Source organism: Xenopus laevis, chromosome 9_10L (genome assembly GCF_017654675.1).
Source record: "Xenopus laevis strain J_2021 chromosome 9_10L, Xenopus_laevis_v10.1, whole genome shotgun sequence".
In the NCBI taxonomy this organism is placed as follows: domain Eukaryota; kingdom Metazoa; phylum Chordata; class Amphibia; order Anura; family Pipidae; genus Xenopus; species Xenopus laevis.
In genome coordinates this window covers 11,327,674-11,341,139 of record NC_054387.1, presented here as the reverse complement: position 1 = coordinate 11,341,139, position 13,466 = coordinate 11,327,674, and positions in this window count along the sequence as shown.

The following is a 13,466-nucleotide window of genomic DNA, read 5'->3' as shown; positions in this document are numbered from 1 at the left end:
CTGGTTTTGCTTCCAATAAGGATATCTTAGTTAGGATCAAGTAAAAAACTTTTATTATTATTATTTGGGGAAAATCTAATCTATCAGAGATGTTCTGTATGTACAATGAGCTGTATAATTATATGTATAAATACAAATATACAGAAAAGGAATGTTCTGGGCACACAATGAGCTATACCCTCATACTGTACTGTCTAAGGAAATCAATATGGCACCTTCTTCCCATATGTATAAATACAAATATACAGAGAAGGAACGTTCTGGGCACACAATAAGCTATACCCTCATACTGTACTGTCTAAGGGAAACAATATGGCACCTCCTTCCCATATGTATAAATACAAATATAAAGAGAAGGAATGTTCTGGGCACACAATAGGCTATACCCTCATACTGTACAGTCTAAGGGAAACAATATGGCACCTCCTTCCCATATGTATAAATACAAATATACAGAGAAGGAATGTTCTGGGCACACAATAAGCTATACCCTCATACTGTACTGTCTAAGGGAAACAATATGGCACCTCCTTCCCATATGTATAAATACAAATATACAGAGAAGGAATGTTCTGGGCACACAATAAGCTATACCCTCATACTGTACAGTCTAAGGGAAACAATATGGCACCTCCTTCCCATATGTATAAATACAAATATACAGAGAAGGAATGTTCTGGGCACACATAAGCTATACCCTCATACTGTACAGTCTAAGGGAAACAATATGGCACCTCCTTCCTATATGTATAAATATAAATATACAGAGAAGGAATGTTCTGGGCACACAATAATCTATACCCTCATACTGTACTGTCTAAGGAAAGAATATGGCACAACCTTCCCATATGTATAAATACAAATAAACAGAGAAGGAATGTTCTGGGCACACAATAAGCTATACCCTCATACTGTACTGTCTAAGGGAAACAATATGGCACCTCCTTCCCATATGTATAAATACAAATATACAGAGAAGGAATGTTCTGGGCACACAATAAGCTATACCCTCATACTGTACTGTCTAAGGGAAACAATATGGCACCTCCTTCCCATATGTATAAATACAAATATACAGAGAAGGAATGTTCTGGGCACACATAAGCTATACCCTCATACTGTACAGTCTAAGGGAAACAATATGGCACCTCCTTCCTATATGTATAAATATACAGAGAAGGATTGTTCTGGGCACACAATAAGCTATACCCTCATACTGTACTGTCTAATGGAAACAATATGACACCTCCTCATATATATAAATACAAATATACAGAGAATGTCCTGTGGAACAAGCAGCAAATCCCAGAAGTGGATGAAGTGTATTCCCTGTCCCACACACCCACATTGATATCTCCTGCCCCTGACCAGTGCAAGATGTAAATGTGGAGACAGGAACAGGTGATCACAGGTATACACAAGGTTATGGGGGATGTCACATATTCTTATCAGGCAGGTTCCACTCCAACTATAGTTTAGCCACTGCCCATGTATTTTAAATAACCTGACCATTATCGTGAAACCAGCTTACATCACAAAAATACCCTTATCTTCCCCAAGTACATCTCTGGCAGCAGTGATAGCTGTCACCCTGTGTGAATGGCAACTGATCATGCCCATATAATAGTATAAGTGGCAGCACTAGAGGGAGCGCTGGTTTTGTCTCTCTCTAATGATTGCCTGTGCTTGTGCTGTTGTGTAGGAAAAGTAATGAAGGTGAATGATGAGGGAATAGCAGGTGATTGTCACCAAGGTAACCTTTTTCATAATGGGCAGCGGGTCCCAGGTTTGGCTTTGGAAGGCAAACAGCTTTATTAATTTGCTGGATTCCAGCCCGTTCCCTTCATCTGAAAGTCAAACAGTTATTCAGGCAGTACAACACCTACCTTGCCTTCCATACCATACAATGGAATACAATTAAAGAAAAGAAAACTACTGTATAACAGCTTTTCAATGTGCCTGTACCTGAAGCCATTGCATCGGCCCAGGTGCATACAAAAGAAACAAGTTTCGGCACAGAAACACAATATGCATTTTGGCCCCAAAACATGTAACACTAGACTATACCATGGCACATGATAAGTTTGCTTCTACTACTGAGCTGAATGGAGAAAAAAACTGGGGCACATGACCCACAGTGTCCCCACTTTAAATGGCCTGCTGCTGCGGTTTGCTAAGCTTTTTTATTTCCCATGGTTCTTGTTCTTTTATTAATGTTATTGAGCTTTTTGTTCAGCAGCTCTTCCAATTTAGAATTTCAGAAGATATCTGGTTGCTATGGTCCAATTTACCCTAGCACCTAGGCAGTGGTTTGAATTAGGGATGCACCGAATCCAGGATTCGGTTCAGGATTCAACCTTTTTTCAGCAGGATTCGGATTCCGGCAAATCCTTCTGCCCGGCCAAACCGAATCCTAATTTGCATATGCAAAATAGGGGCAGGGAGGGAAAAAGCGTGACTATTTGTAAGATAACAAGTATCAATTAATTGTAGCCTCACGGAGCAAACATTTTTTAGAATGCTGGGGTCAGTGACCTCAATTCCTAGACAACAGTTTGAATTGCAAGCTGGAAAGAGGCAGCGGAGAAAGAAAAATCCAAAAACACATAAACTAAAAATTAGAACAAACTTATATTTGCACACAAGGATATTATAATATCACAAACTACATTTTAGCATTTAATTAGCCTGTTAAGTCAAAGCACAGGTGCGGTTCTACCAAGAAACCCATTTTAAGAGGTTTAAGCACTCAATTACTGATAGCTAATGTAAAAGTTAGAATTTTCTCTGTCTGAAACAGTCGTGGTTTCTTTAAGAGGATAACTTTTACACTAACAAGAACCAAACCTTATTTGACTTATTAAATAACTGCACTGGGTCCTGTGTTGTCATGTAATCTAATGTGGATTTTATAGTTTTTGTATTTTTTAATACAAACTTTCTCCAACTCTGCAGAACCAGTGGCTGCAGCAAAATAATCCTCCTAATAGAATCCCAGTTTATCTGTTTATATCTGGCTCCATGATCTTTGTCCCTGCAGCTGGACTTGGAAACAGTAAAGGGGGATGTAAAATTAAAAATAAAATCCAATACAAATCTCTACACAGTCCCCGACTGCTCTACAGGGAAACAAACAAAGCTGCTTGAGTTCTGCATGGCTGGGAAGTAAGGTGGGGGCTCCCCCTGCTGTTCATAAGTATGATTGTTTCCCTGCAGAGCAGTTAGGGACCGTCTGACAATTCCTACCCACAGCAGTAAATGAAGGGAGAATTTCACTGCATACAGTCAGGTTTCCTATAAAACGGTATACATTTATTAATTAAAGTATATTGGGATTTTATTTTTTTGCCTTTACATGCCCTTTATGATAATAAATGAGGAGTTCATATTTAATAAAAATTTGCATTTAATTCTGTAAGTGTACTGGAAAGGCTGATCTGTGTCCTGCACAGTAATATAGCATTCCCTGTCCAACAATATTATTCAAAATTTGAGCATTAAAAGGCTAAGGTTTCCTTGAAATAGTCAAAGGCAAAAATAGGCCTGCTGTTTTGGTACCAAAGCCATTCTATTTTAAAACAGCCAATTTGCTTTGCAGGACAAACTGAAGTTGAGGTTAAGCATAAAATAATTGACCTGATTACAAAATATGATGCTCATCAGTTAACTGGGGTAAACTAATATGTAAAATTCGAATATTTACCCGATGAAGCACTCAAGAAAAAGTGCAAATATTACATTCCAGATCTTCATTTTGATTTCTCTTCTTCTTTTAATGTTCATGGTGTTTCTGTGAATAAAAAACAAATGGAAAGAAGATCAGATGTGAGAATAAATATAAAATCTTTCCATGGAAATCCTTATCTCGTAGTTATAATTAGCAAATATACCTAGTCATCGATATAAACTAAATTATAGCATTAGTCCAATCACAAATTAACTGGCCTAGAATCAAAACGTTAAGCAAATTCTCGATACTTATAAAAGAAGAAACCTTAAGTCTATCAACCATTGGCTTAAATAATTATGTATACAGTAATATATCACAAGTCATTGCACATTGCCAGCACTAAAAGTTATATTTTGATAATATGCCCAAAATTCTGAGTGTTTCAGTGGAAAAAAATGAAAAGTATATTGATGTATAAGAATGGACGTCTCCCAGGGTAAATATTTAAATAAAATATTTAAAATAAAACTTTAACGTGCAATTACGGAGATATTGATTCTAATTATGTATGCATCTCACTAGCCCATGTTGACCAGTGTATTGCCACTTCTACTATCTGTTCAATTCTTATCTATCATGGTCATGGTTTAAAAAGTTTTTTCATAACCCATCAGTGATCGTTCCTGGCCAGTGCTCCTAGGAGCCAAGGGGTAAGAGTCTAAAAAATCCACCTGCAGTCTAATAATAAAAAAAGAATTTGTTTAATTCACCTGCAGGGGGAGACATTTCCAGAATAGAGGTGGCTGAAAGGGTGGTGAATCAATGGAGCATGCCAACGCAGCTTCTGATGAGAAAACCGCAATGGAAGTGTAATTAGAAGAATTTTACATGAGACTTTATTTTGAATGTAAGTACCAGGAAGTCACTGAAGGTTTCTGTATAGCACAGCTGTAGATTTAATTGGAGAGGCGAAAGTATGTGTCACAGCTGCATTCCACTGGAAGCTAAAATACGTCAATCAGAGTTAAGCATAGGTGCCAAATATATAAACTAAGGGAAAGAATTTATTATGGTTTCATTTCCCCTACAGAAATAGGAATTGGTAGCACTAGATGTGTTGGAAGGGTTACTGCCTGCTCTTCTCTTATTTTCCAACAGAAAAAGGAATTGGTAGTGCTAGATAGGTACCTAATATATAGAGACAGAGAGAAAAAGAAAGTGTTGGAAGGGTTACTGCCTGCTCTGCTCTCATTTACAGAAATGGGGATTGGTAGCACTAGATAGGTACCTAATATATAAGGAGAGACAAGAGGAAAGTGTTGGAAGGGTTACTGTCTGCTCTCTCTCATTTCCCTACAGAAATAGGGATTGGTAGCACTAGATAGGTACCTAATATATAAGGACAGAGACAAGAGGAAAGTGTTGGAAGGGTTACTGTCTGCTTTGCTCTCAATTTCCCTACAGAAATAGAGATTGGTAGCACTAGATTTGTCCTTTATATATGTTGGAAGGGTTACTGCCTGCTCTTCTCTTATTTTCCAACAGAAAAAGGAATTGGTAGCACTAGATAGGTACCTAATATATAGAGACAGAGAGAAAAATAAAGTGTTGCAAGGGTTACTGCCTGCTCTGCTCTCATTCCCCTACAGAAATAGGGATTGGTAGTACTAGATAGGTGCCTAATATATAAGGACAGAGACAACGGGAAAGTATTGGAAGGGTTACTGCCTGCTCTGCTCTCATTCTCCCTTGCAGAAACTTGATGAAAGTCACATTTTTCTAAAGCAAAATATGAAACGTAAAGTTTTAGAGAGACAAAGATATTTTAATAATTTCTAATTCATTTTTGGGTGCACTATTAACAGCTAACTATATTATAGCTGAAATCTTTCTATTCTAACAGACATCTCGAATATATATATATAATCTGGTAAAAAAGGAATTATATATTGACCTAGCATTTCTATGCTATATACCTTATTCACCAACCAGTAATTTGGGTAAATTCAGCATTGGCGTCATTAAATAAAAGGCTCTCATTATTATTATTAGAGAGGGACTAAACCCATTATTAGTCCCTGTGGTTGAAACAGGTGCAGGCATTATTGCCTCCTGTACTGAAGGGCTAAATTTGGCAGTGCATAGGGGGTGAAAAAGAGAATGAATGTTAGCTCTTTATCTGTGTTCAAGGGAGCATATCCTTCCCCATGTTCTCAGGAGCAGGTTGGGCTGTAGCAATGGCAAGGCAATAATTACATTGAAGAAAGGAGAAGAACAGAGTAAAGTGCCATAGACGTAACAATTACAATCTTTCCTGGAAAAGATCTAAGAAAGATTGTTTGTTCCAATACACACATTTAGAGCCAAATTGTCAGATATACAGGTAGAAACAATAGAATTCTACCTGTATCTGACGATTCAGCACTAAAACTTCAAAGGTCCCACCATCACAACCTTGGCTCAGGTGGCACGGAGTGGCCAGTTACCAGGGGCAGCAAAAAGCCGCTTCTGGTGATTTTAAGAGCCAAATTTCCATATTTTAAAGTAGAACTAAACCCTAAAAATTAATATGGCCAAAAATGCCATTATTTATAAACTAAACTTATTTCACCAGCCTAAATTTTCAGCTTGTCAATAGCAGCAATGATCCAGGACTTCAAACCTGTCACAGGAGTTCACCATCTTGAAAAGTGTCTGTGACACTCACATGCTCAGTGGGCTCTGAGCAGCTGTTGAGAAGCTAAGATTAGGGGTTGTTGCAAATTATCAAGCAGAAAACGAGATTGGCCGGTAATTTAAGATGATGCTACAGGGCTGATTATTAAATTCTGATGCTAATTTCACTGGTTTCTGTGCTGCCATGTAGTAATTATCTGTATTAATTGCTAATCAGCCTTATATTGTGACATTTCTATTCTATGTGTACTGTATATTGTGAGTGGGTCCCTAAGCTCAGTAAGTGACAGCAGCACAGAGAGAGCATGTGCAGTGAATCAGCAGGAAAGAAGATGGGGAGCTACTGGGGCATCTTTAAGAGACAAAGATTTTTACTGCTGTGGTTACAAAAGCACTAAACATAATGTAAAACATTTCTAGCTACTTCTTTCGTTAAGCTTTAGATCCCCTTTAAAACGCAAAGTTAGCTCGGTTAGTGCAGCGAGCGCAATATCGCTCACCAGTGTCAGACTGGCCCGGCGGGATACCGGGAAAAAACCTGGTGGGCCCGACCCCTAATGGGCCAGTCCCCTGTCCCGATCGTACCTGAAAGAAAAAAAGTTTCTTTTATGTGCCACGCAGCGCCATTTGCGCATGCGCTACACGTTTCACTGAGGAGCGGCGCCTACGCGCAGGTGCACCGAGCAGCGCCTTCGTGCAAGCGTGCTCGGCGCGTCATAGTAGGGAGGCAGACTCCCGGCTGGAATTCACCCTAGGACCCCAAGCTGCAGGGCGGCATATTACTCTCACTGTGTCCATCTTGCTTCACCCCACTCTTGCCAATACTGATAATCTGCGGTATCCCTAAATGGCCTCAGGCAGTTGTCCCTGTTTACAGCCACCTGCAGTTTCAGCCGACGGAGGCAATTCTGTCTCCCATCGGTGGAAAAGATCAATTTCAGCAGGTGCGCCTCTGCCTAGTCACCCCCATCCCCACCTCACTTCTAAAGAGAGAACATCTTGCCCTCACACAGAACAAAAAAGCAGACTTCCTGTTTACACAGGAAGTCAGTTCATAAAGCACTACACACTATAGATAAGCACATTAAACTTCTCCTGTAGGTATTTACAGCCCCTGTATAAGTATGACCCGAAGAGTAACACCTTGTATCATGGCAGAAAACCCCCTAGTTCCTAATTATAATTATTATTCTAATATTTACCCTTTCAATACTTCTATTACTATAAAACATCAAAACCTGAAGCAGTGTCAGGGATGAAATAGAACTCGATGCTCTAAATAAAATTAAAATGCTACCGCAGGTAACTAAGTTGGTTTGAAAACACAGAAATAACTCTCTGAAGAGAGAGAAGCGAAATCCCAAAAGAAAGAATAAAAAAAGCTAAAAGCATTGTGTCTGGGAGTTTATAATTAATACGTTCCTTCATGTGAATGAGGCCTCTCTCGAGATGTTTGACGTTGCTTTTTACAAATCAGAGGGAACAAGCAATTCCATGCTGAAGCAGAACAAAGTCTTCTGTTTATACAGCACAATAGCTCATTATCAGCTGTGCTTAAAGGGTACGTTTATTATTAGACAATAGAAAAAAAACATAAGCACAACTGGCATATACTGTACATTTCTGTTTCATGTACAGGTACGTTTTACAATAGGTTTAACAAAAAAATTGTTTAGTAATATGGCATAATCATACAGAGAAGGAATGTTCTGGGCACACAATAAGCTATACCCTCATACTGTACTGTCTAAGGGAAACAATATGGCACCTCCTTCCCATATGTATAAATACAAATATACAGAGAAGGAATGTTCTGGGCACACAATAAGCTATACCCTCATACTGTACTGTCTAAGGGAAACAATATGGCACCTCCTTCCCATATGTATAAATACAAATATACAGAGACGGAATATAAGCTATACCCTCATACTGTACTGTCTAAGCGAAACAATATGGCACCTCCTTCCCATATGTATAAATACAAATATACAGAGAAGGAATGTTCTGGGCACACAATAAGCTATACCCTCATACTGTACTGTCTAAGGCAAACAATATGGCACCTCCTTCCCATAGGTATAAATACAAATATAAAGAAAATTAATATTCTGGGCACACATAAAGTTATACCCTTATACTGTACTATATAAAGGAAAAAACATAAAGTGCGCTAATGCCTATTTATGGGAAATCTCCAGCCTAAAACTATTGCATAATAAATGAAAAAAGTGTAATCCTAACCAAGTTTCTATTATACATTAATTACACATTTTCAACAAAGTTATTTTTAAATCTAATTGCAGTTGAGGGCAGCTTCTGTCTGCCACTCAACATTCTCTGGTTCTGACTCCTGAAACAATGCAGCGTAAATCCATGTGTTAATATTGTCTAATTTTTCTATTGTTTCACCACAAGCCTGCCAAATTATTTCTAAAGAGATTTATATCTATATAATCATAAATAAATAGGTAACATTGTAGGCTTGAAATGGATTCAACATGACAAGGTCAAACATAATTCTGCTATCTGAACTTTCTAAAGATCAATGCATGTGTTTGATACACAGAGGAAGCTGTGGCTGGATTGCAATATGCTGATGATATTATTAATAATACTAATAATAAGGAGTCTCTAGAACACCACAGGGCAGCAGGAAGCAGAATATAATTGTTAATTAGAAAATACAAAGTCATTATGAAACATCACCCTTCAGTCCAACCATGCCTGGTTGTTACGAGAGATATGCCAGATACTTACTTTAGGGTAAATGACTGTCCATGCAAGCACCGTATTTATTTCCTGGAATGTATACTGCTTAAAATGTGACGTAAGCAATGTATTTTGCATTTGACAGTGCAGTATGAGGGTATAGGTTTTTGTATACACAAATTTTGTCTCTGTATATGTGTATGAATACATTTGGGTTAGAGTTGCCATACTGTTTCCCTTAGACAGTACAGTATGAGGGCATAGCTTATTGTGTGCCCAGAACATTCCTTCTCTGTATATTTGTATTTATACATATGGGAAGGAGGTGCCATATTGATTCCCTTAGACAGTACAGTATGAGGGTATAGCTTATTGTGTGCCCAGAACATTCCTTCTCTGTATATTTGTATTTATACATATGGGAAGGAGGTGCCATATTGTTTCCCTTAGACAGTACAGTATGAGGGTATAGCTTATTGTGTGCCCAGATAGCTTTTAAATGCATTTTCTAGATAACATAAATAAATGTGTACAACCATATACTGTAAATGTGGCCAAGATCTGTTACATGGATTGCAATAACATTGACATGAAAAGTTAATTTAAACTAATCACACAATGAGGAATACCTGGTTCTAGGCTTGCAACTGTCTGCTAGCATGCTAAGAGGCACCTCATGCAAATGTGCCAATGTATGGCTGCTGGGTATTAAATCTCAACAATGCCGGATCTCTATCTGCTCCCCTAGCAGAGAGATCAGTCACTCAAGCCAAGGGATTGATGTATATTACAATGCTATGGACTCGGGCACTGCCTTGTTCTGCATATCTGTTGCTTAAACTAATTTCTGATTATTGGAAATTGTGTGACAAATTGCCCTGCTAATCAAAACAAATTATCCCTTCCAATCAAATTCACTAGCAGGCTGGTGTCAAACCTTCAGGGTACAAACAGGAAATCTAAAAAGATAAATATATTGTGTTCCTGGTACTTAATAACATAGGTAGGTGTGGGAAAATCCCAAGGCTTAACCATTTCTGCTAGTCATAGTGTGAGCAGACTTTTCTAGCAGCGGTAGAAGCCGGAAAAAGTGGGACCATGCAGATGGCAAGAGTTCAGAGAAAGGTTACATATTTACTATACAGTATACTAACTTGTTGAATGTGCAAGCATCACAGTAACATCTAGTAGTAGTGAGAACCTTCATGGAGTACCTATGGCTGTGGGATAGCAGGTATAGTAAGGAGAGATGGTGCCTATAGTAACAGTGGGATAATAGTTTCTGGGAAGGGAGTGTGACTGTGGGATAGCAGGTATAGTAGGGAGAGATGGTGTCTATAGTAACAGTGGGATAATAGTCTCTGGGAAGGGAGTGTGGCAGTGGGATAGCAAGTATAGTAGGGAGAGATGGAGCCTATAGTAACAGTGGATAATAGTCTCTGGGAAGAGAGTGTGACTGTGGGATAGCAGGTATAGTAGGGAGAGATGGTGCCTATAGTAACAGTGGGATAATAGTCTCTGGGAAGGGAGTGTGGCAGTGGGATAGCAGGTATAGTAGGGAGAGATGGAGCCTATAGTAACAGTGGATAATAGTCTCTGGGAAGAGAGTGTGACTGTGGGATAGCAGGTATAGTAGGGAGAGATGGTGCCTATAGTAACAGTGGGATAATAGTCTCTGGGAAGGGAGTGTGACTGGGATAGCAGGTATAGTAGGGAGAGATGGTGCCTATAGTAACAGTGGATAATAGTCTCTGGGAAGGGAGTGTGACTGTGGGATAGCAGGTATAGTAGGGAGAGATGGTGCCTATAGTAACACTGGGATAATAGTCTCTGGGAAGGGAGTGTGGCAGTGGGATAGCAGGTATAGTAGGGAGAGATGGAGCCTATAGTAACAGTGGATAATAGTCTCTGGGAAAAGAGTGTGACTGTGGGATAGCAGGTATAGTAGGGAGAGATGGTGCCTATAGTAACAGTGGGATAATAGTCTCTGGGAAGGGAGTGTGGCAGTGGGATAGCAGGTATAGTAGGGAGAGATGGAGCCTATAGTAACAGTGGATAATAGTCTCTGGGAAGGGAGTGTGACTGTGGGATAGCAGGTATAGTAGGGAGAGATGGTGCCTATAGTAACAGTGGGATAATAGTCTATGGGAAGGGAGTGTGACTGTGGGATAGCAGGTATAGTAGGGAGAGATGGTGCCTATAGTAACAGTGGGATAATAGTCTCTGGGAAGGGAGTGTGGCAGTGGGATAGCAAGTATAGTAGGGAGAGAGGATACCTATAGTAATAGTGGGATAATAGACCATTGTTTATAAATAGAGTGCATTCTGCCACTAGGTGGAGCATGCAGTGACAACTAAGAGCAGAGAGGGGTCTCTGCTAAAATCCTTGGAAAATGGCATTGTTGCAAAGGTTGCAGTCAGACATATTGATATATATACTCCTCTATGCCCCAGGATTCAAAATTGTACCTGAATTTTAGGAGGAATTTTTAAAAAAAATGTAAATCCATGTGAAATTATCCACAATAACAAATGTAAAATATCACTGAGCTCTTAAAAAAAACATGCTGGTGAGAATTCCAATAAGCACATAGCAAACACAATGAAGTGTGAAATTTTGACAGCATCACTACAACATATGATTTTATCAGAACATCAAAACAAGAGAAAAGAAGAGTCACAATTTAAAGCCTGTTATTACACTTGGAATTCACAGCTTTTCAGATATAGTATAACAAAGAAAGAAATATTCTTTTATTTTACTGAGATTGTCATTCTATTTGGGAGGAAACAGGAAGCAAACTTTATCTTATGAATCTCCAGCACAAGTGTGCTTTGTACAAAAGAATCCCTATTCTATAGTTTTATAATACCTTTCTGTACAAACTTTTATGAGGAGGTGAGCAGAAGCCTAGACATTGGTGTGGCAGTGGATTTGATCTGTGCTAAATCATTTGATACAATACCGCACGGAAGGTTATTGATTAAATTAAGGAATATTGGTCGGAACATGTACTGGAATCGAGAACTGCCACAAGGATAGCTTACAAATTGTGGTGGCAAACAGAGCATTTTCTAATTGGTCCAGTGTAGTTGGTGCAGCAGGGGTCTTTACTTGGCCCTTTGCCTTTTCATTTATTTATTAAAGGACAAGGCAACCCCCAAAATGATAGAGTGTCAAAAGATAAGCCTACTAATGAACTGCAGGTGGGCACTGTAACTACTCTCTCTATTTTTGCTGCCACTTTGTAGAGAGATTTGACTAAATTTGGAAAATAGGGCAACAAAAGAGATACCTCCACAAGAGCTAATGAGGTTCAGCATTGATAAATGCAAGGTTGTGCACTTGGGTAAAAATAACATAAATGCTAGTTATACACTAAATGGTAGTATGTTGGAGATCTATTTAAATGAGAAGGATTTGAGATTTTTTGTGGATAACAAGCTTCGTAACTCTAGGCAAAAAAAGTACTACACAAAAAAAAAATACTTGAGTATTAGCTCAAGTGATGAAAACATATTGCAGTGCAATTCTGGCCTCCAGTCTTGAAGAAAAGAATATTAATGAGTGGGAGAGAGTGCAGAGACATGCAACTAAACTGGGAAAGGGATGGGAGATTTAAACTATGAAGAAAGACTGTCAACTTTGAGGTTGTTTTCTCTGGAGAAAAGGTGCCTGCGGGGGGGACATGATTACTATTAACAAGTACATAAAACGCAATTATAGACAGGTAGCAGGGGATCTTTATTCCCACAAAAAAGATCAACACACCAGACGCTCCTTTCTTTAGACTTTATATATTTGAAGCAGTGTAGATGGTCCTTTGTGTTTTAGGGCAGTGAGGTTGGAGAATGCTCTGCCAGGTGATGGCATCTTCTATTAATGCCTAATAATGCCTTTATTCCCAGTCTACATCTTCCCCAGACTGATTTACCAATTACCCTCCAACCATGCCCCCTCCCAGGGGAGTAACTACAGAGGATGCAGACCCTGTGACTGCAGGAGGGCCCAGGAGGTATAGGGGCCCCATGAGGCCCTAATTCATATACAATTTCAATAAATAATGGTAGAACAGTTCACCCTCCAGAGATTTTGGGGGGCCTAAAAAAATATTTGCTGTGGGGCCCAGTAATATCTAGTTACCCCACTGCCCCCTCCCCACCCAGGCAGGTGGATAAATAGAGGAGAGTTGGCATATCTGAGGTTATGAGATCTTCACTAGACATAATACTGATTTGCAAGGCAGACTAAACAACTCCGAAGCATCTTTAAAATTGTGTAAGATTATGAAGCCTGGATTATTATCAGTAGAAAACTGTAATATGATTATGGGATTCATAATCTGCAAACCTGTTATCCAGGAAGCTGTGAATAATGGAAAGGCCGTCTCCCATAAACTACATTTTT